The following is a 24,300-nucleotide window of genomic DNA, read 5'->3' as shown; positions in this document are numbered from 1 at the left end:
CTGGAAGATGCATGCAACTGTGAATGTTTTATTACAGACTGTGCTCATCCTGGAGCAGAAGGGAAAGAGAAACAAGTCATTGACAGAGCAATTGACTAGGGCCCTGTCCTTGTTCTAGCCTTACTTCTGTTCATGTTTTTCTTAAATTTATTCTGTTAAAGAATATCCTAACTGATCCTGGGCCTTTGTTCCTCTTAACAATAGTTGGAATACTCATTCCAGTTTGAAGAATATTCTTAGTGATAAAGAAGAAAGAAAGATCATAGGAGTTAAGTAGTTCTTCTTGTATGTTTTGACCTGACACTACATCATCTGCCCCCAACCAATGGGCTTGGACTTTATATTTTTCCGCACACATGTGGTCCACTTTGTCCTTATCTTGTCAGGTGTCCCTTTGTTGGTGGCATTAGGGCTCAATGGAAGCCACGCAAGAGAGAGGGACCTTCCCTGGGGGGCTGAGAGCTCAACCCTAGTCCTTTGTTAAGGAAATTGTGCTGTTTCAACAGTTTGGCTAGCAGCTACTGTGGCTGTGTAAAACCAACAATAACCAGCACACAGAATGCTGCAAGCCCAGGCTCTTTTGATCTGCTTTACTAAGGAAAGCAACTTAAGGGGTTAACAATCTTACTTTAATCCAGCATACAAATATCATTCTCTTAGTTTAGGGGGAAAAGCCAGCACCCTGAACTTCAGAGCAAATACAAACAAATTACAAACATCAACAGACAGACCTTGTCTGATTCAAATCTCAATTCATAGTTACCAGAGTTTAACAAAGTCCGAACATCTGGATTTATAAGCTGGAGGGCTCCTAACTACAGCTGCCCAGAGTCTCCACATCAGCCATCATCAAACACCTGAGCGACCAGAACTTAAGCTCTTACTATTGGCTCTGATCTTAGCAACTCCCCTTAGGACCCTGGGGGCTTCACAACCACATAGGCTTAGCACCTGGTAGCTAGGGTTTTTGGGCCTACTTGAGAGCAAAGATATAATTAGACTTCCCTTCATTGCCCCCACCTGGAGCCCCACCTTAGCTACCAATGCATGCTCTCTAACTGGGAGCATAAGCAGAAACTACCCTTCTAAGCCTAAAATCACTATGAATTCAGGCATCAACTTACCTCATAGATATGAGACATTATGCTAATATAAAATGCTACCTCCCCTTCCATTAGATGTTTTGTTCAAACAAATCATACTCTCACAATGCTATATTCTGTTGCTGTGATTCCCAGCCCACCAAACCTCAGTATGACTTAGGGGGAAATATCTGATGCTAATTTAAAATTCAAAGCTAATTTCATGACCTATATCTAGAACAATGATGGTGCTTCTTACCCTCTTCCCATTTGACATCCCTGATTTAATAACAATCTCTTCCTTTCTCATATCAGTCATCTTCTATAATAGCCTATTAGGTGCCATCAATAGACCCCTTCAATAGTAACCAAGGGAGAGTCTGGGCCCAAACTATGCTTGGCTATGAATTCACCATTGGGAGAAAGGACCTAGGAGAAGGCAGATGTGAAATGCTAGCCAAAATTATTAGAGCTCATTCAGATTAGGTTGTCATCACACCAGGAGGAGTCATAAAAAAACAGGTCAGGTTAAAAATATGGAGGAGACAAACAGAAACAGGGATGAAAAGAATGTAAGGTGTCAAGGACAAGTCAGGGACAAAAAAGTCAGAGGAGAAAGCTCAGGAAATGAAAAGTCAGGCTGTCAACCAAATGGTAATTACCATAGTTAGTGGGTGAGTTGGTACATCATAAAAAATTACAAATAACTCATTTGATGGAATATTTTTAAAAATTAAAAATGTTTTAATATAAAAGCAAAATTTATTTTAATCTCCCATGTGTTTTGCATGTATTTTATGCACAAAAATGTAATGTAGGAATTGAAGAGTGTCCCTCAATGGGAGTTAAGTTTAAAATTTAATGCAGGGAAGAAAAGCAATTGTAAGAAAGAGAAACTGCTTTAAAAAATCTTTTCAATAGCCCAATTCAGGTACACAATGAATGGTATTAAAATTCTACCAAGGGATATCATTCTTTGAACATCAAAATCTAGACATTTAACCTGCAAACTCTTGTTCAAAATTAAATTAATGAAACTTGTTTGAAAGGAACTCTTAGTCTTTCTTTTAGTCAGAGGTCAGCATGACTTTTTATTACAATGTATATGAGACTGACAGCCTGTCCATTTTTCTGTCCAAAATTTTGGATATGTTTATAGCACCTTGAGAAGGATCATAGGTTCGTAGCTTGAAGGGACCCTAGAGGTCATCAAGTCCAACTCCCTTATTTTACAGATGAAGAAACTGAGGCACATAGAAACTAACTTACCAGGGTCACACATCTAATAAATGTCTGAGGAAGGATATGAACCAATGTCTCCCAGTCCTATACTTTATTCACCTCACCATGCTTTCTCTTTGATGTGTGACCAGTTAGATGAAATTGTGACCAGAAGATGCCAAATTACCAACGATAAAAATACTTATGAGATCACAAATTATAACAGATATTCTTTTTTTCTAGAATTTGCATCATCTCTTTTTTCTCATAAAATTAGCATTTCATTCCTGTTTACCAATTTCTCATTAGGAAGCAACATGGATCTAGATTATGAGTCATCAGTAAAGGATGTGAAGGAAGAGAGACAGAGACAAAGAAAGGTAGGGAAAGAAAGATAGAGGCAAAACAAGAGACAGAGAGCAAGAGAGAAAAGAACTGGCGATGCTAGGAATGTTTGGAGGGAAGAAAGCAGCTAACTGCAATGGATTCTTCATGTCATATGTATGCGTTAGCTTTCACTTTTGGTAGTATTGTATAGAGGATAAAATTTCAACAAACACAAGCAAATGCTAACTTTCATGTGAGAAACATAAAAATGAACTATTGACCTTGAAATGAGAAGACCATTCTGGGTGGACCAAGAAGATGTATGACAGTGTTTTCTACCTATATCAAACCCGTATTTATGAATTTAGATTCACACATGCAGGGATAGTACTGTTTAAATGAGAAATTCCCTCTTGTTTAGGTTCTCTGAGTTTGGAGGAAGAAATCTCTTTCATCTGGAAAGTCAGAGAAGGTAGCCTAGAGAAAGTGGCCTTGGAAGGAAGGAAGGAAGGAAGGAAGGAAAGAAGAAAAAGAGGAAGGAAGGAAGTTATTTCATGGAATTTTATATTTAAGAACCATATTGGACTTCTAATCTTATCCATTACTAAAGGATCCTATTAATAGTATACCTCAAAAGTGGTGATGTAACTTTTGTCTAAGTACCTCAAATAAGAGGGATCCCAATATTTCCTAAGTGATCAATTCTACCATGGGATATCTCTAATTATGGTGAAGTTTTTTTTTTTGGTTGTTGTTATTTTCATTTTTCCTTGTATCAAGTCTAAATCTTCCACTCACATACTGAAATGTGAAATTCCATTCTAGACTGAGTGAATGTGTATGAAGGGGTCCAGGCTGGGCCAGGCCTGTTTCTGTCTGCTCCAAAGTTATTTCCCCTCCCAGAGAATCTACCACTTTATGCTGCTACCTGATGTCCAGCTTCCTCAGGTGAGAAGAGGAGTCAAACCCTTCCCAAGGCCCTCCATTTCCTGCTGTGTGGCATGTCCCCTGAAGGAAGGAGAGAAAGGGCTAGCTGGGAGCCTTCCGTCTGCCCCAAAGCAACAACTTCTATCTGTGCCAACAAAAGGCAGCTTCTACCTCCTGCTATAAGTTCTATCTGTGAAGAATCTCCAGTGCAAAGAGCAGTAAACTACCCTTTGAGGTCAAGCATGCCATTTCCTGCTATCCCTTAAGTGAAGAGGAAATTTGGTAAAGAATGAGACTCCCTTCTCCCCCTGTGCAAGTCTAACTTCCATTTCCTCTGGGCCCTTCCCTGACTAATCTCTAGTTTTCAGAGGGAAGAGGAATAATAAAGGTTGGCTTCCAATAAGTCCATGTGCTTCTCATCTTATAGTGTATTCATTTCCAGCCTGATCTTCAGCATCCTTTGGGAAGAAGACTATTGTCCTCCATTTATTGATGGATATTCTCATAGCTGGTCATACTCTACATATCCAGTGACTGTGATCTTCCACCACCATCATCTATACCCCATTTCTCATAGCTCCTGATTCCTTATTACCATCCCCCTTAGCCCTTCTACCCCAAATTTCCAACCAAATACCACACACCCTCTCCACAGTGCCTTTTGAAATGCCTGTTCCATAGGCAACAAATTTCCCTTCATTGTAAATCTTTTCCACTCATTCCTTCCATCTGCTAGTTATTATTGAAGCCCAGCTTTCCCCTGATGACACAGCCTCCCTGGCCACCCTTTCCAATACTCCCTGAACCTTCACTCATTCCCCTCAGCTTACTAGTCAACAGAGGGGAGTTGTATACTCCTAGCTCCCCATTGCCATTTCCAGGTTCACAAACCACCTCCCTCACTCAGTTACCTGTACTCTTTTGAGGTTCATGCTATTCATATCTATTCCTATCTATCCTGGTAGCTATTGCCCACAGACCTCTGGGTCCCTCCCCTTCCTTCCTCAATGAATTCAGCACACAGCTCACAGTTTCTCTCTGCTCCTCCTTTCCTGCCTTCATACTAGGGGACTTCCACATATACATTGACTCACCTTCAAATGTCCCAACCATTCGGCTCCTCAACCTACTCATGTCCCATAACCACATCCCCCCTACCTCAGCCACACACAGAGATCTTGCCATCACCCATAAATGTACAACCTCTACATTAAAGAATTCTGCGTTCTTCTAAACCGATCACAATCTATTGGCTTTTCAACTTCCCCTCTGTCTTCCCTTACAAAAGCCTCCTCTTTGTGTACACCATGATCTCTAGCCACCTGACTCCTCAATGCTCTCCCAGGCCATCTACTTGGCATTAGACACCTTCTCCTCTTTCCCTCATCCTTAGTACACCAATTTAATTCTACATCGTCCTCCTCACTTGAATCCCCATCCCTATCCCCTTATCATTTCACTGACTGAGCCTTGCTACCCCTCAGCCTTGGATCACTCCCACTGTCACAACCTTTGCTTGTACATGTACTGTAGATTAAAGGTGGAGAAAATTACACAATTGTTCTGACTGGGTCCACTACAAATTTATGCTATACAACCTCAGGAGGCCCCTCATTACTGCTAGAAAATTCTTCTATAACTACTTTATCAGCTTACTATTCCACTCTCCATGGCAGCTTTTCCAAACTTTTTCATCCCTTCACAAAACCTCCCATGGCTGCTCCTCTCCTTAGCTTCTCAACTAACACCCTTGTGTCCTATTTTACAGAAAAAAATAAGGCCATTCAGCAAAAGCTCTCTTTTCTCCATCTCATGTCATTCGCATGCTTCCTGTCATTGTCTCTTCCTTCACCCTTATCTCACATGATAAGGTGGCCTTACTCCTTACATAGGCTAACCTCTCTACTTGTTCAAGTGATCCCATTCCATACCATCTCCTCCAACAGATTGCCCTCTGTCATCCCAACTCACTTATTTTCAATCTCTCCCTCCCTACTGCCTACAAATATGCCCATGTCTCCTCCATCCTGAAAATAATATAAAATTGATCCTTCCATCCTAATTAACTATATGTCTTCTGTCCTTTGTGGCTACATTTCTTGAAAAGGCTATCTACAATAGGTTTCTCCACTTTCTCTCCTCTTACTCTCCTCTTAATCCCTTACAGTTTGACTTCCAACCCTATCGTTCCACCAAAATTGCTCTCTCCAAAGTTACTATTGATCCCTTAATTGCCAAATCCATTGTCCTTTTCTCAAACCTCATTCCCCTTGACATCTTTGTAGCTTTTGAAACTGTTGATGAAAGGTCTCATTTCTAAAATATAGAGAGAACTGAGTCAAGTTTATAAGAATACAAGTCGATCCCCAACTGATAAATGGTCAAAGGATATGAACAGATGATTTTCAGAGGAAGAAATTAAAGCTATCTATAGTCATATGAAAAAATGCTCTAAATCACTATTGATTAGAGAATTGCAAACCAAAACAACTCTTAGGTACTACATCATACCTATCAGATTGACTAACATGACAAAACAGGAAAATTATAAATCGTGGAGAAGATGTGGGAAAATTGGAACATTAATTCATTGTTGGTAGAGTTATGAACTGATCCAAGCATTCTGGAGAGCTATTTGGAACTATGCCCAAAGGGCTATAAAAATGTGTGTACCCTTTTACCCAGCAATGCCATTTCTATGGCTGTATCCCAAAGAGATCATAAAAATGGGAAAAAGGACCCCCATGTACAAAAATATTTATAGTAGCTCTTTTTGTGGTGGCCAAGAACTGGAAAGTGAGTGGATGCCTATCAATTGAGGAATGACTGAATAAGTTATGGTATATGAATGTAATGGAATACTATTGCGCTATAAGAAATGAGGAGCAGACGGACTTCATAATAACCTGGAATGACATATGAACTGATGCCTACTGAAGGGAGCAGAACCAGGAGAACATTATACATGATTATAGATGCACAGTATCTGGGTGATAGACTTGGCTCTTCTCAGCAATACAAACTTCTAAGACAGCTCCAAAAGATGCGTGATGGAAAAAGCCAGCCACATCCAGAGAAAGAATTACAGAGTCTGAATTCAGATTGAGGAAAACTATTTGCTCTCTCTCTCTCTTTTCTTTTTTGGTTTTGTTTCTTCTTTCTCATGATTCATTCCATTGGTTGTAATTCTTCTTTACAGGGGGTGGAGCCAAGATGGTGGCTGGAAAGCAGGGACTAGCGTGAGTTCCCCGCCAAGTCCCTCCAAAAACCTATAAAAAATGGCTCTGAACCAATTCTAGAACTGCAGAACCCACAAAATAGCAGAGGGAAGCAGGGCTCCATCCCAGGACAGCCTGGATGGTTGCTGGGTGAGGTCTTTTGCGCAGGGAGCTGGGAGGGAGCTGAGCGGAGTGGGGCCCAGTGTGCACCATGCAGACCAACCAGACCAGGAGCCGGGTGGAGCGGGTCCTAGCACCCTGAATCAATGAGTTGCGGCAGTTGCCAGACTTCTCAACCCACAAACACCAAAGACAACAGAGAAGAACTGCAGAACCCACAAAATAGCAGAGGGAAGCAGGGCTGCAGCCCAGGACAGCCTGGATGGTCTCTGGGTAAAGTCTATCCAGCATGGAGCTGGGAGCTGGGAGCGGAGCGGAGCAGAGTCCAGCATGGGCCGTGGGGACCAACCAGACCAGGAGCCGGGCGGAGCGGGCCCTAGCACCCTGAATCAGTGAGCTGCAGCAGTTACCAGACTCCTCAACCCACAAACACCAAAGACAACAGAGAAGGTTAGTGGGAAAAGCTGCAGGAGTGGAAGGAGTTCACAATTCGGCTACTGCCCGGGGACAGCGGAAGTGGGGCAGCTACAGAAGTACAGCTGCAGTTGCTTCCGGGCCCAGGCCCACCTGGTGGGAGGAATTAAGTGGCAGATCAGAGCAGGAGTGCAGAGCCTGCTGAAGAACTAAGTCCAGTCTGGGTTGGGGGTTCCGGGGGAAGGAGGAGTGCTGGTGTGGCAGAGCTGGCTGTAATAGCTCTGAAATCAACAGCACATCCCCTCAAGCTTGGAACATAGTACTCTTTACTCTACAAGCAGTCATAACCCAACAAAAAGCTCAAGGGTCACGTAAGTTGGCTGGGAACATGGCCAGGCAGCGAAAACGCACCCAGATTCAGTCTCATACTTTGGAATCTTTCTTTGGTGACAAAGAAGACCAAAACATACAGCCAGAAGAAGTCAACAAAGTCAAAGAGCCTACATATAAAGCCTCCAAGAAAAACATGAACTGGTCTCAGGCCATGGAAGAGCTCAAAAAGGATTTGGAAAAGCAAGTTAGAGAAGTAGAGGAAAAATTGGGAAGAGAAATGAGAAGGATGAGAGAAAAACATGAAAAACAAGTCAATGATTTGCTAAAGGAGACCCAAAAAAATACAGAAAAATATACTGAAGAAAACAACACCTTAAAAAATAGACTAACCCAAATGGCAAAAGAGCTCCAAAAAGCCAAAGAAGAGAAGAATGCCTTGAAAGGCAGAATTAGCCAAATGGAAAAGGAGGTCCAAAAGACCACTGAAGAAAATATTACCTTAAAAATTAGATTGGAGCAAGTGGAAGCTAGTGACTTGATGAGAAATCAAGATATTAAAAAACAGAACCAAAAGAATGGAAAAGTGGAAGACAATGTCAAATATCTCATTGGAAAAACTACTGACCTGGAAAATAGATCCAGGAGAGATCATTTAAAAATTATTGGACTACCTGAAAGCCATGATCCAAAAAAGAGCCTAGATATCATCTTTCAAGAAATTATCAAGGAGAACTGCCCTGATATTCTAGAGCCACAGGGCAAAATAGAAATTGAAAGAATCCACCGATCGCCTCCTCAAATAGATCCCAAAAAGAAATCTCCTAGGAATATTGTCGCCAAATTCCAGAGCTCCCAGATCAAGGAGAAAATACTGCAAGCAGCCAGAAAGAAACAATTTGAGTATTGTGGAAAAACAATCAGGATAATACAAGATCTAGCAGCTTCTACTTTAAGAGATCGAAGGGCTTGGCATACGATATTCCGGAGGTCAATGGAGCTAGGATTAAAACCAAGAATCACCTACTCAGAAAAACTGAGTATCATGCTCCAAGGCAAAACATGGATTTTCAATAAAATAGAGGACTTTCAAGCCTTCTCAGTGAAAAGACTAGAGCTGAACAGAAAATTTGACTTTCAAACACAAGTATCAAGAGAAGCATGAAAAGGTAATGAAGAAAAAGAACAAGAAAAAGAAATCGCAAGGGACTTACTAAAGTTGAACTATTTTGTTTACATTCCTACATGGAAAGATGATGTGTATGATTCATGAGACTTCAGTATTAGGGTAGCTGAAGGGAATATGCATATATGTGTGTGTGTGTGTGTGTGTGTGTGTATGTATATGTGTGTGTATATGTATGTATATATGTATGTGTGTGTGTGTGTGTGTGTGTGTATACATAGAGAGAGAGAGACAGAGAGAGAGAGACAGAGAGAGAGAGAGGGCACAGGGTGAGTTGAAGATGAAGGGATGATATCTAAAAGAAATAAAATCAAATTAAGGGATGAGAGAGGAATATATTGAGACAGGGAGAAAGGGAGAGATAGAATGGGGTAAATTATCTCTCATAAAAGTGGCAAGAAAAAGCAGTTCTGTAGGAAGAGAAGAGAAGGCAGGTGAGGGGGAATGAGTGAATCTTGCCCTCATCAGATTTGACCTGAGGAGGGAATACCATACACACTCAATTGGGTATCTCACCCCACAGGAAAGAAGGAGGAAGAAGATAAAAAAGAGGTGATGATAGAAGGGAGGGCAGATGGGGGAGGAGGTAATCAAAAACAAACACTTCTGAAAAGGGACAGAGTCAAGGGAGAAAATTGGATAAAGGGGGATAGGTTAGGAAGGAGCAAAATATAGTTAGTCTTTCACAACATGAGTATTGTGGAAGGGTTATACATAATCATACGCATGTGGCCTATGTTGAATTGCTTGCCTTCTTAGGGAGGGTTGGTGGGAAGGGAAGAGGGGAGACAACTTGGAACTCAAAGTTTTAAAAACAGATGTTCAAAAACAAAAAAAAAGTTTTTGCATGCAACTAGAAAATAAGATACACAGGCAATGGGGTGTAGAAATTTATCTTGCCCTACAAGAAAGGAAGGGAAAAGGGGATGGGTTGGGAGTGGGGTGACAGAAGGGAGGACTGACTGGGGAACAGAGCAACCAGAATATATGCCATCTTGGAGTGGGGGGAGGGTAGAAATGGGGAGAAAATTTGTAATTCAAACTCTTGTGAAAATCAATGCTGAAAACTAAATATATTAAATACATTTTTAAAAAAATTCTTCTTTACAACTTGACTATTGTGAAAATAAGTTTAATATGAAAGTGTATGTAGATCCTATATCAGATTACATGCTGTCTTGGAAGGGAGGAGGAAGTAGAGGGAGGGGAAGAAAATCTGGAACTCCAAAACCTGTGGAACTGAGTGTTGTAAACTAAAAATAAAAAATAAATTTAAAAATAAAAGAAAGGCCTGATAAGACTTTTATGAATTGATGCTGAATGAAGTGAGCAGAACCAGGAGAACATTGTACATAGTAACAGCCACAATGTATGATGACTGACTTGAATAGACTCAGCTCTTCTCAGCAATGCAAGGACCTAAAACAACTCCAAAAGTTTCATGATGGAAAATGCTATCCACATCCAGAGGAAGAAATACAGAGTCTAAATGCAGATAGAAGCATACTATTTGCTCTCTTTTCTGTTTTGTTTTGTTTCTTTTTTTGCTTTTTCATGGCTCCTCCCATTTGTTCTAATTCTTCAATATAGCACAACTAATGTGAAAATGTAGAGCCTGTATCAGATTGCATGCCGTCTCGGGGAGGCGGGAAGGAAGAGAGGGGGAGAAAGTTTAAAACGTACAGAAGTGAATGTTGAAAACTAAAAAATAAATAAATAATTTATTTTTTTAAAAAAGAAACTGTTGATGACCCTCTCTAGGTTTTTAAGAAATCAATCTCTTCTGGTTCTCCTATCTGATTGCTTCTTCTCAATCTCCTTAGGTATCCCATAGGGTAATTTTCTGGTCCCTTTTCTCTGCTCCCTTTATACTATTTCACTTGATGAGATCATCAGTTTCCATGGATTTATTTGCCATCTTTTTGCTCCCATCTCCAATTTTATTTCAAATTGAATATCCAATAAACATCTTAAATTCACCATAGAGGTAACTGGGGTGTCCAGGGAGGACTAGCACCTCTGGTGTGAAAGCTTACTAAGCCCTTTTGAGGACTGCTCATCAAGCTGGTGTTCACTTGTCACTCAATTCTCACCAGTGGCTCCAAGAAGCTGTAGCACGTGCAGTGGCCACATCCCTCACAGACAGGCTAAACAAGGTTGAGAGTAACTGAGAGGCCTCAAACACATCAGTGACTTAGGGGGATGTCTGCCCCAAGCATGTGAAGACTTTCCCAGTAAACTGGGTAGATGAGACCAATTTGTTCCAACAGCCATAAAGGTGGCCGAAGAAGCTGTTGTATATCACCTAGAGCTTGGTCAGACATCAAAGATGCCAAGATTATCCAATGCATCCCAGACCATCACCAGTCACCTTGACCTTTGTCATTCCATTAGACTTTGATGATGCTGGAAGAGAGTGAAGCTGACAACTTTGGGCAACCATGCCTCACTTAAATCCAATTCACACAGGAGTCAAATCATCACCCTGTGATATTATGTTTCCACTTTGAAAATGAAGGATAAATAATAACAATACACTCAACATGAGCAAAATAGAACTCATCACTTTTCCCCTTAAGACTCTATCCCCCTTCTACCTTCTCAATTGCTGTAAAAGTGAACACCATTACCTGTCAGATTTATGGAGAAGGGAAGAATTTATGACTAAACAAGAGATAGAGATAGTTATGAAATGCAAAATGGATCATTTTGATTACATTAAATTGAAAAGTTTTTGTACAAACAAAGCCAATGCAACCAAGATTAGGAGGGAAACAGAAAATTGGGAAAGATTTTTTACAACCAGTGTCTCTGACAAAGGCTTCATCTCTAAAATATACAGGGAACTGAGCCAAACTTATAAGAATATAAGTCATTCCCCAATTGATAAATGGTCAAAGGATATGAACAGGCAGTTTTCAGAGGAAGAAATTAAAGCTATCTATAGTCATATGAAAAAATGCTCTAAATCACTATTGATTAGAGAAATGCAAATCAAAGCAATTCCCAGGTACCACATCTCCCTGTCAGATTGGCTAATGTGTCAAAAGAGGAAAATTATAAATGCTGGAGAAGATGTGGGAAAATTGGAACACTATTGCATTGTTGGTGGAGTTGTGAACTGATCCAACCATTCTGGAGAGCAATTTGGAACTATGCCCAAAAGGCTATAAAAATGTGCATACCCTTTGACCCAGCAATGCCACTTCTAAGGCAATATCCCAAAGAGATCATAAAGGGGGAAAAGGACCCATATGTACAAAAAATATTTATAGCAACCCTTTTTGTGGTGGCATTGGAAATCAAGAAGATGCCCATCAATTGGGTAATGGCTAAACAAATTGTGGTGTATGAATGTAATGAAATAGTATTGTGCTATAAGAAATGAGGAGCAGACGGACTTCATAGGAACCTGGAGAGTTTTATATGATCTGATGATGAGTGAAGGGAGCAGAACCAGGAGAACATTGTATACAACCACGGACACATTGCTTCTGTGATGACTAACCTTGATAGACTTGACTCTTCTCAACAATGCAAGGTTCTAAGACAGTTCCAAAAGACTCATGATGGAAAATCCTATCCATATCCAGAGAAAGAATTATGGAATCTAAATGCAGATTGAAGCAAACTACTTGCTCTCTTTTTTAAATTTTATTTTTGGTTTTGTTACATCTTTCTCAGGGTTTATTTAATTGGTTATAATTCCTCTTTACAATTTGATTTTTGGGAAAAGAAGTTTAATGTGAAGGTATATGTAGAACCTATATCAGATTACATGCCATCTTGGGGGCGAGGGGAGAGGAGAGGGAGGGGGAGAAAATTTGGAACTCAAAAACTAGTGGAACTGAGTGTTGTAAACAAAAAGATATTGATTAATAAAAATTAATAAAAAATAAAGGAACACCATTCTCTTAGTCCCTCAAGCTCACAATCTTGGCATCATCTTTTACTCCTCATTATCTCTCATCCCTTTCCCTGATCCAATCTGCTGGCAAGGCCTGTTAATTTTACCTTTGGGATATCTCTCAAATATACCCCCTTCTCTCTTCTGCCACCACTCTCAGGCAGGCCCTCATCACCTTAAACCTAGATTATCGCAATAGCTTGCTTGTAGGTCTGTCTGTGTTAGGAGTCTCCTCTCTCCAATCCATATTCTATCCAGATTAAACCACTGAAGTGATTTTCCTAAAGCACAGGTCTTATCATGTCAGCCCCCTACTCAATAAACTCCAGTGACTCCCATTGCCATCCAAGATCAAATACAAAATCCTGTTTGGTGTTCAAAGCTTTTCGTAACCTAATCCCCTTCTGTTTTTCCAATCTTCTTACATCTTACTCCCTGCCACATACATTTGCATCCAGTGAGGCCTCCTTGCTGTTCGTTGAACAAGATACTCTATTTTTCAATTCCAGACATTTTCTTTGATTGTCTCCCATGCCTGGAATGCTCTCCCTTCATATCTCTGCCTCTTGACTTCCATGGCTTCCTTTAAATCTCAACTAAAGTCTTATCTTCTACAGGAAGCCTTTCCCAGCCCTCTCAATTCTAGTACCTTCCCCCTGTTAATTATTTCCTATTTATCTTGTATATAGTTTGTCTATACATATTTGTTGTTTACTGTCTTCCCCTTAGATTGTAATCTCCTTGAAGGTAACAGCTGTCTTTTGCCTTTTTTTGTATCCCCAGTGCTTCTTACAGTGCCTTGCATGTGCTTTGTGCTTAATAAATGTTTATCAATTGATTCATGGAGGGATAAGAAAACATAATCAGAAGGGTAGTTTTATTTACCTGCAATGCAAATTATATAGAGCATTGTAAGATGAGAAGTCGGGAAGAGTATCTTGGAACCAGATTAGGGAAGACCTTAAGTAGCTCTCTGCTATAGGGATTCTATACTTTATCAAGTATGTACCATAATTCTACCCTCCATGATTACTGAAAGAAAAGATTGGCCACCCCTCGAAAAGAGACCTTTCCCAGTCTCCCAGCTCTTAGTGCTCTTTTCATCAAAATTGCTTTTTACTTTCTGTCCATATTTTATATAAAAATCCTCTTGTTGAATGTAAGCAGTTTGAAGGCAGGTACTATTTAATTTTTGTCTTTGCATTCCTGATCATAGCCCAGTACCTGGGCTATGGTAGCCCATGTAGACATGGTAGACACAATAAGTCCTTGTTGATCTGATTTGAATTAAATTGAACAGAATGAATTAGGTTGGCTTTAATGAAGTCCATAGTTCTGTGTTCATACACTCTGCTACAATTTAAGGCTTTAAATTTATCTTAGTAACGGCTTAAAGTGAAAGAGTTTGTTGGATCTGAAAGACAAAGTTGAATCCCAGGCTAGCTTCATTTTTGAGCACTGAGCCAAAAATAATCATAAGTTGGGTGATGTTTCAGGCATCTTTTCTTCTTCTCCAGGAGCAACATCTCTGATTTTTTCACTGCTACAGAAGGGAAAACTGAAGTAGATTAGATTCAAAGTAAACTTGGGCTTTAATTGGACCAATTAGTCCATTTAACTTGGGGAAATTCAATTAATGAATAAATGTTCATTAAGCGCCTACTATGATCGAGGCACTGTGCTAAGTGCTGGGCTTACAAAAAGAGGTAAAAGAGAATCCCTACCCTCAATGAGCTTACAATCTAATTCATATATTCAAAGAAAAGCCCTTAGAGGTCAGCTGGTCTAATACCTTCATTTTATAGGTGAGTAGACGGAGGCCCTGAGCAGTTAAATGACTTGCCTGAAGTCACACAAATAGTAAATGGAAAATTTTGAATTTGAACCCAGATCTTCAGACTCCAAACCCAGGGCTTTTTCTTCCACATCAGCCATTCCTTATTATTGCTTGATCATCTTGGTAAATGTAGTTTCAAAGAGCATCCTGGACTCTATGAAATTCATCAAGCAAGTATGCCATAGAGACAGAAGAATGTGAGTGCCAAAGTATTAATGAGTTTAATTATTCATATTGAAGGCAGTGGATTAAGGTTGAATCATGCCCAAGTCATGCAGTATGTAGAATTGGCAAACAGAGTCATGGAACTTTAGAGTATTTGATTGGAAAGGGACTGTGGAGAGAGATGTCAAAGCTATGGCAGCTGAACAGGGCCAGAAACACTGTAAAAAACAGCCAGCAACACCCCATTACTTGAATAATGACTTGCCTCCTTTTGATGGGTACTCTTAAGTTGTTCTAGGGTGAACTATGCTGGGATATGTTTGTGGGGGTGGGGTGGGGTGGCGTGGGCTCCTAAAAGCTCCTGAAGTTGGCATGTTTCTTATCTAGCCATTGGAAACAACATTAAAAAGAAAAAAAAATTAAATTCACTAAACATTAGAGCCAAACTCTGGCATAATTTATATCACATTAGAAGACAAATCGAATGGCAACAAGCATTTAGTAGTAGTAGTAGTAGTTCTTAGAAATAGGTCATTTATTTAGTTCTTGGGCAGTTAGGTGGCATAGTAGATAGAGTGGCAGGCCTGGAGTTAGGAAGACTCATCTTCCTGAGTTCAAATCTGGCCTCAGACATTTACTAGCTGTATGACTGTGGACAAGTCACTTAACCCTCTTTGCCTCAGTTTCCTTGTCTGTAAAATGAGCTGGAGAAGGTCATGGCAAACCACTCCAGTATCTTTGCCAAGAAAATCCCAGATAGAGTCACAGAGTCAGAAATAACTGAAACTATTGAACAACAATAACATTCTGTTCCTACTATGCATTGGGCACTGCACTAAGCACTTTATAAGTAATATTAATAATATTTTACAATTATCGTCTCATTTGATCCTTACAATAGCCCTGGGAGGTATGTACTATTAATATCTCCATTTTACAGATAGGGAAAGTGAGACATGCAGAGGTTAAGTGCTCAAGGTCACAAGGCTACTAATCATCAACATTCAGATTTTAACTGAGGTCTTCCTGCCTCCAGGCCCAGCACTCTCTCCATTCCCACCTAGGTGCCAGGCAGCATGCTAAGTTCTAGGGATACAAAGAAAGAAAAAAATCGTCCCTGCCCTATGATTTAATGGAGCTCACATTCTGATAGAGGAGACAATATGCAAATAATAACCTACATACATATAGTGTATATGGGAGGTCATCTCATAGAGAAGGTACTAACAATATAAAGGAAAAGCTTTTTAGCAAAAAGTAGTATTTGAGTTGAGAAACCTTCACAATTTCTCTTTCCCACCAGGCCCTTAACATTAGAGGTGGTATCTGACATAAAACTCAGACTATGAAAAATACAAAACCCCTCATATTTATAACTTTCCAAACTTTCTTATTGTACTGACACTAAGTGATAAAATTCAGTTTAATAAACATTTTTCAGAGCCTACTGTATTCAAATCATTAGGCAACAACAGCTGGCTTAAAAAGCTTATCTTCTTATATTGTTCTGTATTTTCTAAGTTCTGGATTAAAAAATGAATCCACTTGACTCTACCATCTGAGACATCAATTCTGTGGGAATTTCGGTTTCTGACAATCTCAAATATAGGCACCAAACTCTTAATTGCAACACAGACCAGGAGATGCACATGCTGAAAGGATTTTTAAAGGTTTTCCATGGAGCATAGATATATAGAGAGATACGGAAATACCTCAACCCCATGTTTCTAGAGACTGGTTTGATTTGTACTTGTAATGGGTATTAGGAGCATGTGTGTAGCTGGGCAATTACTCCCTTCCTCCCCTGTCTTCAGGAAGTATGTTGGGCTTGGAACACATCAGATATTTGAAGTCTAGGAATACAACTCTTGGGGGCCTTCCAGATAAAAGTCACTTTCCCTAGTCAGTCTAAATTACTTTTTCTCATGGTTGTACTGGCAAAGTACAGGAAAGAAATAGTTCACTTCAGATCTATAAAGAAATAGTAGCTTTAATCTCAACTGGTTTAGCTTCACCTCCCACCGTAGGCTTATTACATAAAAGGCAATCATAAATACAAAACAAATGTATTTATCAAAGCAAGCAAGTGAAACACTAATGGAGTACACAATAGAGGTTAGTTTAGGCAATAGAATAAAAAGCAGTGAGGGATCTCTGTGATCTAAAAGTGAAATCAAATCTCAGCTTAAGCAGAAAGAGGACCCCCACCCCACCCTGACAGTGAGCACACTAGCTGAGAATGAAGCAACATATTGGGGTTCTAGCTTTTCCCCACATTGCTTTGGCTACGAAGTGGGGGATATGTCTCCCATTCACTATTCAAAGGTCATGCATTGCCCACTTTCTCTCTCCTTTCTCCCAAAAGCCTCTCAGCCAATCAGGAACCATGTTTCTCTGCCTGTAAACAATATCACAGGGCTATCCTGCAGGAAACCTTCAAATACATCTGGGGTAGGAAATACAACACACTCATCCAAATGGTTATTAAAAAGCCAGAGCCAGAGCCTTTGTGTTATCAACACTACTGTGTATTTTCCAGCAGTCTATGATAAACATTACCCAACGAATGAATTCTCTCACTCAAAAAATTCTTTGCCATTAAACCCCTGGGTTGGGCTGGTCTTAATCATAACTAGTGAAACATATATGAATTTCCACCAGTCTTTTCATAACAATTTTTAAAAGGCTACATTTAATGATGACTTGCACTGTCATGGAAATTTGCAGCCCTACAAATCTGTCAGAAAATTGCTTCTATATGTTGAGAGGATAATTTTAAACCAAAACAACAGTAAAGATAGAGAGTTGGCTTGGGCATCAGGAACATGTGCATTTAAGTGCTGTCTCTGACACGTACTGGTTCTGTGTTTTTCTAGGCAATTGTTTAAGATTGAAAGTTGAAGAGGAGGTGCTGACATATATTTGCAATGGGATTTCGCAGGAGTTTCCTCTATTTGTGAAACCATATGTCCTATCTCTAATAATAATAAAATAATTAACAACAAACAACAAAATGTAGGCAGTAACCCTAAAGACACAGAGACTTTACGTTTCTTCAAAGAAGAGTTTGCCGCTAATTCACAGCTTCACCTTGGGCAAACCAGTTTACCTTTTGGGCCACAGTTTCTTCATCTGAGAAATGAGGCGATCAGATCAGCTGACCTCGGAAGTCCTTTCCTGAGATAACGTTCTATATATCCAGGCTTGCAAATTCTTCTAGCAATGCAGGTGATAGAGAAAGGGGGAGGTATTATACGCAGCCTCTGTACTGACTGGTAAAAAAGGGAGGCTGGGATCTGGGGCTGAGGGAAAAAGAACTGCTGTTAATCTGTTCACTGGGGTGAGTGGGGGGTGTATATATACATATATAGGGAGAGAGACAGAGACAGAGACAGAGAGACAGAGAGAGACAGAGACAAAGACAAACAGAGACAGAGAGAGAATAAGAGAGAGGCAGAGACAGAGAGACAGAGACAGAGATAGGGAACTAGTTGAAGGCATTTGTATTTACATGTAATTGATTTTCATTTTGCTTCTTCAAATCGTTCCAGTGGTTTTTATCCCCTTGCTGCCAGGTCTTCTGAGTGCTCTCTCCTCTGCTAAAACCCAGTGGAGCAATTTGAAATTATTAGTTAGTGTCTTGAAGTCTTTCTAGTTCCACAATGGTTAGCACTTTTATTTTGGTGGGGGGAGGTGTAAAATACACTGCAAGCAATTCTTTGAGCATATAGTCCTTTCCTCCCCACCCCCTTCCAGATGCATAAGTTGATTTCAACTTGCTTTGACATCCACTGTAATTGTCTTACATCGTTTAATGATAAAGCCAGAATCAGGGGAAAAAAAGAAAAAGAAGTCACAGTGTCCTTGCTTGAGTATTAACAGAAATTTTCAGAAAAGCACACAAACGGGAAAGTCTCGAACTCCTCCACAATTTGGAACTTTGCCAATGACTGCTTAATGAGTCAGATTTTATTCTGAAACATTTTGACATTACATCAGGGATCTGTGCTCAAATATCCTTTAAATGGGAAAAAAATAGTGTGTGGTAGAGGTATAGCCTGCTTTGCTTCTAAAGGTGAATGGATTCAGGTAAATACAGGGGACCAAAAAATCATGACTATGACATAATGATATCAAAGGCTAAGCAAGAATCATTTCTTCTTGTGCACAGAGCAGAACACATGTTCAAGATGAAATTAAGAGATACATAACAAAGTGTGTATCAGGGAAGAAGTATTGACACAGAGATCATCTGATCTAAACCCTTCATTTTATAGATGACAAAACTGAGGACTAGAATATTTAGACAATTTGCTCAAGGTCGCAAAAGTAGTAAGTACATAATAGAAACAGGATTTGAACTCAGCTCCTTTAACTCCAAATCCAGGCTTCTTTCCACTAATATACTACCTCATGTTTGCTTTTTATCACCAGATGACAAGCAAAAGGACAACATTTTTTCTGATATGAATCAGCAATTTACTTGTGATAGCTTTCATTAGTTTCCCCCCTACCTCCCTCACTGCTCCCTTTCAGCCTACTTTGCTGGCTCCATCCACATCACTCCCACTGTAGGTGTTACACAAGGAGCATCCTGCATCTTCTTCTCTTCTCTCCTTGTACTCTGAGTAAGCTCGGTCTAACTGTCATCTCCACACACATAGCTCCCACATATTCACACACATATCTATGCATAATGTACATATAATAGAATATATAATAATGCATGTGTATGTAAAATACGTGCGTGTATGCACATGTGTATTTTGGGGGGGATATGTCCAACCCCCATCTAACCCCAATCTCACTAACCCCAATCTCTCTCTTCAGTTCTGCATTACCAATTAGACATTTCAAAGTGGATGTCGTGGAGACATCTTAAACTCAACATGTCTGAGATGGAACTCACTTTCCTATTTCTGTTGAAGAAACAACTATCCCCCAGTGCATCAGATTTATGATCTCAGCATTATCCTGAGCTCCTCACTTTCCCTCACCTCACACATCCAGTCAGTTGACAAATCTTGCCCTCTCTACCTTCATAACATCTTTCACATCCAACTGCTTCTCTCTACTTCTACAGCTATCACCTTAGTTCAGGCCTTCATCATTTCTTGCCTACATATTGCTACAGTTTCCTAATGGTTCTCTCTGACTCAAGTCTGTCACTAATCCAGTCCATCTTATACATTGACTGCCAAAGTAATTTTCCTTAAGTACAGATTTGGCCATTTTAACTCCCCTACTCAGCCAATTCCATTAGCTACGTATTATCTCCAGGGTAAGATATAAACTCCTCTGATTAGTTTTTAAAGCCCTATGCAACCTGGACCTGACCTATTTTTCCAGCACCATTGGACATTACTCCCCACTTTCACACACTTTGAGATCCAGAGAAGTTGGCCTTTCCATGGTTCCTCCCGTGACACTCTCTCTCTCTCTCTCTCTGTCTCTCTCTCTCTCTTTCTCTCTCTGTCTCTCTCTCTCTCTCTCTCTCTCTCTCTCTCTCTCCCTCTCTCTCTCCTCCATGATTTTACACTGGCCTTCTCCCATGCATGGCCTCCTTTCCTCCACCTCATGGAGCAACTTTCTTTTTAAAGATGTAAGTCAGTCATCTACTATGTGAAGCCTTACCTGATCTTCCCAAAGTGCTAGCTCTTTTCCTCCCAAACTACCTTATGTTTAACTACTTTGTATATTCTTGTATTCGTTAACTTTATATTTATTCTGCATATATTTTCATGTGTACTCCTTCCTCCCATTTGAATATGAGTTCTTTGTGGATAGTTATTGCTTCACTCTTTGTATTTGTATCCTTACAGCCTAGATCAGTGCCTGGCACTCAGTGTTTATAGATTGATTGGTATTACATCCATGGCCTTTTCCTTTTTCTTATATAGGTTTTCTTTTAGTGACAACTTGCGACAGACAGTCCATAGGATCTTTTTTTGTGTTTTTCATTTAGTTAGCAAGTTGTAACAGCAAGCACCCTGGCAAACCCAGGATGGCCTGCTAGCACATGCTCTTTGATCTGCTTTTCTTAAAGGAAAGGCAACTTTAAGGGGGTCAACAATTTTACTTTAATTACATTCACTAGTTCAAGGAAAAGTAGCACCCTGAACATGGAGAAAATACAAGCAGAGAAATTAACACAGAGATCAACAGACAGGACTCCAATCTGTCTGATCAAAGTAGTACAACCTCCTACATATGCCACTGGATAAGGGGAGCACAGATACATCTGAGTAGTCAGGGGCTCTTAACAAATGGCTATTCAGAATCCCATCCAGGGAATCAAAAGGCTCAGAGCCAGAAGGCATCACAACCCTCCTGACTCAGTGCCTAATTAGCTTAGTACCAAAAGGTGTGAGCCTGCCTACAGCAAGCCTCCTCCTAAGCAAGCTCCTCTTTAGGCAAGTTCCTCCTCCAGTGGGCTCTGTGTGGCTCAGGATGTATCACAGCTATGATTGAACACATCTGGTCACATTGGCCTATTAATGGATGGGGAAGATCTTCCTATTCCATTAACATTACACAAGTCAATAAACATGTATTAAGTGCCTACTATGGCACCATGCTAAGAACTGGAGAGACTCAAAAAGAGGCAAAAGACAGTTTTAACCTTCAAGGAAATCAGTCTAGGAGAGGAGACAACAAGTAAACAACCATGTAAGAAGAAACTTTATACAGGACCAATAGGAAATAATTAACAGAGGGAAAGCATTAAAATTGAGAGGGGCTGGGAAAGGTTTCCTGTAGAAGATGGAATTTTAGCTGGGACTTAAAGGATGTCAGGGAAGCTGAAAGGCACAGATAAGGAGGGAGAACATTTTGGGCATGGGGGATAGCCAGAAAAAAAATGCTAAGAGCAAAGAGATGGGTTAATTCATCCACAGATGGAAAGAAAACATGAGACTATCTTAATATATAGAAAATTAGCCTGGGGTCTTCCAGACCTGTATTATAATTTCATTGACTGTTAGACAAGTCATAGGCCAGTTAATTAACTTCGGAATTTTGGCCAACTTGTTCACTTCTCAGTGTGCTGCAGGTCTTCGTCTATGAGATAAGGAAATTCCCCATACTGTGATAAAATCACAGGTACAGATTGTTTTTAGGACCAATTATCATTAAATAGTATTTCATATGTAGATTTAAGAAATGCTTTAGATTGAATTGTTGGGAGTCAGTGACATACAGTGAGAAAGAATATTGGATTTGGGTTGCAGAGTACCTGAATTAAAGTTATGGTCTTGCCTCTCTGAGAGTCAGTTTCTTCATCTGTAAAATGGAATAGATAGCCTCAAAGGTGCCTTCAGTTATAAATCTATGACGCCCTGAAATGAATGCATGGACATATCCTAAAAGTTTGCTCTATTTCTGGTCTAAAAAAAAATCCTTGCTATCAGCTTCATTTCTTTTCTTTTGATTTTTTTCCTCTTAGGAATGAATACAGAAAAAAATATTCTGGGTATTTTAGTACTCCCCTTTATTATGAGACTGGGAACAAGCATTTGTTAAGTGCTACTATGTGCCAGGTACTATTAAATGCTTTGCAAATATTATCTCATTTGATCCTCAGAATGACTCTGTTTAAAAAGTACTATTACTATCCTAATTTTATAACTGAGGAACCTGAGGCACACTGAAGTTTAGTGACTTTACCAGGGTCACACTAATGTCTGAGGCCAAACTGAACAAAAGCTGTCCTAATTCCAGGCCCAGTTCTCTAACCACTGTGCCACCTAGCATTTATCAAGATTTGACTGTGCCAGCTGTTTTTATGTGTTTAGGCTTCATTGCTTCATCATTTTATTTTCCATATAGCAGGATTTTGTAAAAAATTAGGGCACTGCAGAACCTGGGTGACATGCCTAGCTTCTTATATCTTTTGTTGCAACTAGGACCTAGAGAGTAGTACTTTATGCATAGCTTAATGAATTAGCTTAATTGAACCTGAAGTTTTAGTAAATTCCAACATTCTATATCTTATAGCAACAAAAAAATCAGTATCCGTGTAATTGTATTAAGGAGTAAAAGCCAATGAGTATTATTAAGACTTCAAAAATTAGAACAAATAAACCCTAGAGAATGGCTTGAATAAAATGGGAGATATGGGGACTGACATTTCTAATCCAAGATCATATTTAATTACAAATGATAATGGCCTTGGAACAAAGTGTTTCAAAATGAGAACTAAACATGTTCATTTTTCAAATGTTCTCATAAAGACCGCAATGAGAAGATTGTTAGTTATGAAATATCCAATATCCATCCAATTTCAATCCTCCAAATAACCAAAAAGGCTTGGAAATGAGGTACACTGCATACCTAAGGAGCAAACAATTTTATATAGTTTTATGCAGGCTTGAAAATTACTTGAGGAAAGATAGGAGCATAAGTAGGGAAAGAAGCTGAGTCAGCAAGGGAAGAGAGGAACAGGATATACCAAACCAGACAAATACACAGAAGAGAGGGGAAGAGGAAGAGGGAAGAAGGGGAAGAGAAAGAGGAAAGAAAAGAGGAGATGGGAGGGAGGGAAGCTGGAGTGGGAGAGGTAAAGAGACAGGAAGCCCTGGAGGAAAAATAAGAGGAAATGTGGCATAATGGATTGAGAGCCAGCCATTGAATCAGTAACACTTGGGTCCAAGTCCTGATTCTGGCATGCATTAACTATGTCGATGAGAAAATCACTTAACCTCTCAGTACCTGAGGCAACTAAGACAGAGATTCTTATTCCTTTCCTGTGTGTGTCGTAGACTGCCTTGGCAGTGAAGCCTATAGAACCTATCTCAGAATAATGTTTTGAAAGCATAAAATAGAAACCCATTGAACTAGAGTTATCAAAATATTTTTTTTAAGTTCATAGGCTCCAGGTTAAGAATCTCTTCTCTAAGACAAAAGGTTGTAGATAAGCTGCAGATCTTTATTGGAGCAGAAATTTTGACACCAGGATTGCCCTCCATTGATTTAATCACCCATCCAGACCAATGCATATATCCACACACATATTAATATGTCCTGAGAGAGAATGATGGATTTCTAGACATGTAAATGAGCAGACACATATTTATATAGCTATCCAAATTCTAAACTTGGAATAATCAGCATATAGTTGGCCTTGCAGTTAACAACTGGATTCAGAACCTGCCTTTGACAGTTACAAGATGTATGACTGGGCAAATCATATAGCCCCTCAGTGCCTTGAATGATCTTCTAAGACTATAACACTTAGAAAAGCTGCCGACCAGCATCAGCAAAGGGAGTTTCCACACACATTTCAACAGAGGTCCAGATGTTCATACATATACATACACATAAGCTGAGATCTCTTTTTCTGTAGGTAAGTAGGAAAGTGTAGGAGAAAGAAAGAGAAAGAGAGGCAAAGAGAGAAACAAAAAGAGACAGAGTCAGAGGGACAGAGATAGAGAGAAAGAGAGACTAGGGAAAGCGTTTTGCAGAAAGTGGGGTTTGAGGTGAGACCCGAAGGAATCCAGGGAGGCCAGGACCTGGAGATGAGGAGGGAGAGCATTCCAAGAATGGGAGAAAACCAGTACAAAAACAAA

Source organism: Trichosurus vulpecula, chromosome 1, assembly GCF_011100635.1.
Source record: "Trichosurus vulpecula isolate mTriVul1 chromosome 1, mTriVul1.pri, whole genome shotgun sequence".
NCBI classification, from domain to species: Eukaryota; Metazoa; Chordata; class Mammalia; order Diprotodontia; family Phalangeridae; genus Trichosurus; species Trichosurus vulpecula.
The sequence above is the reverse complement of the archived record's forward strand: the minus strand, read 5'-3'. Positions refer to the sequence as shown.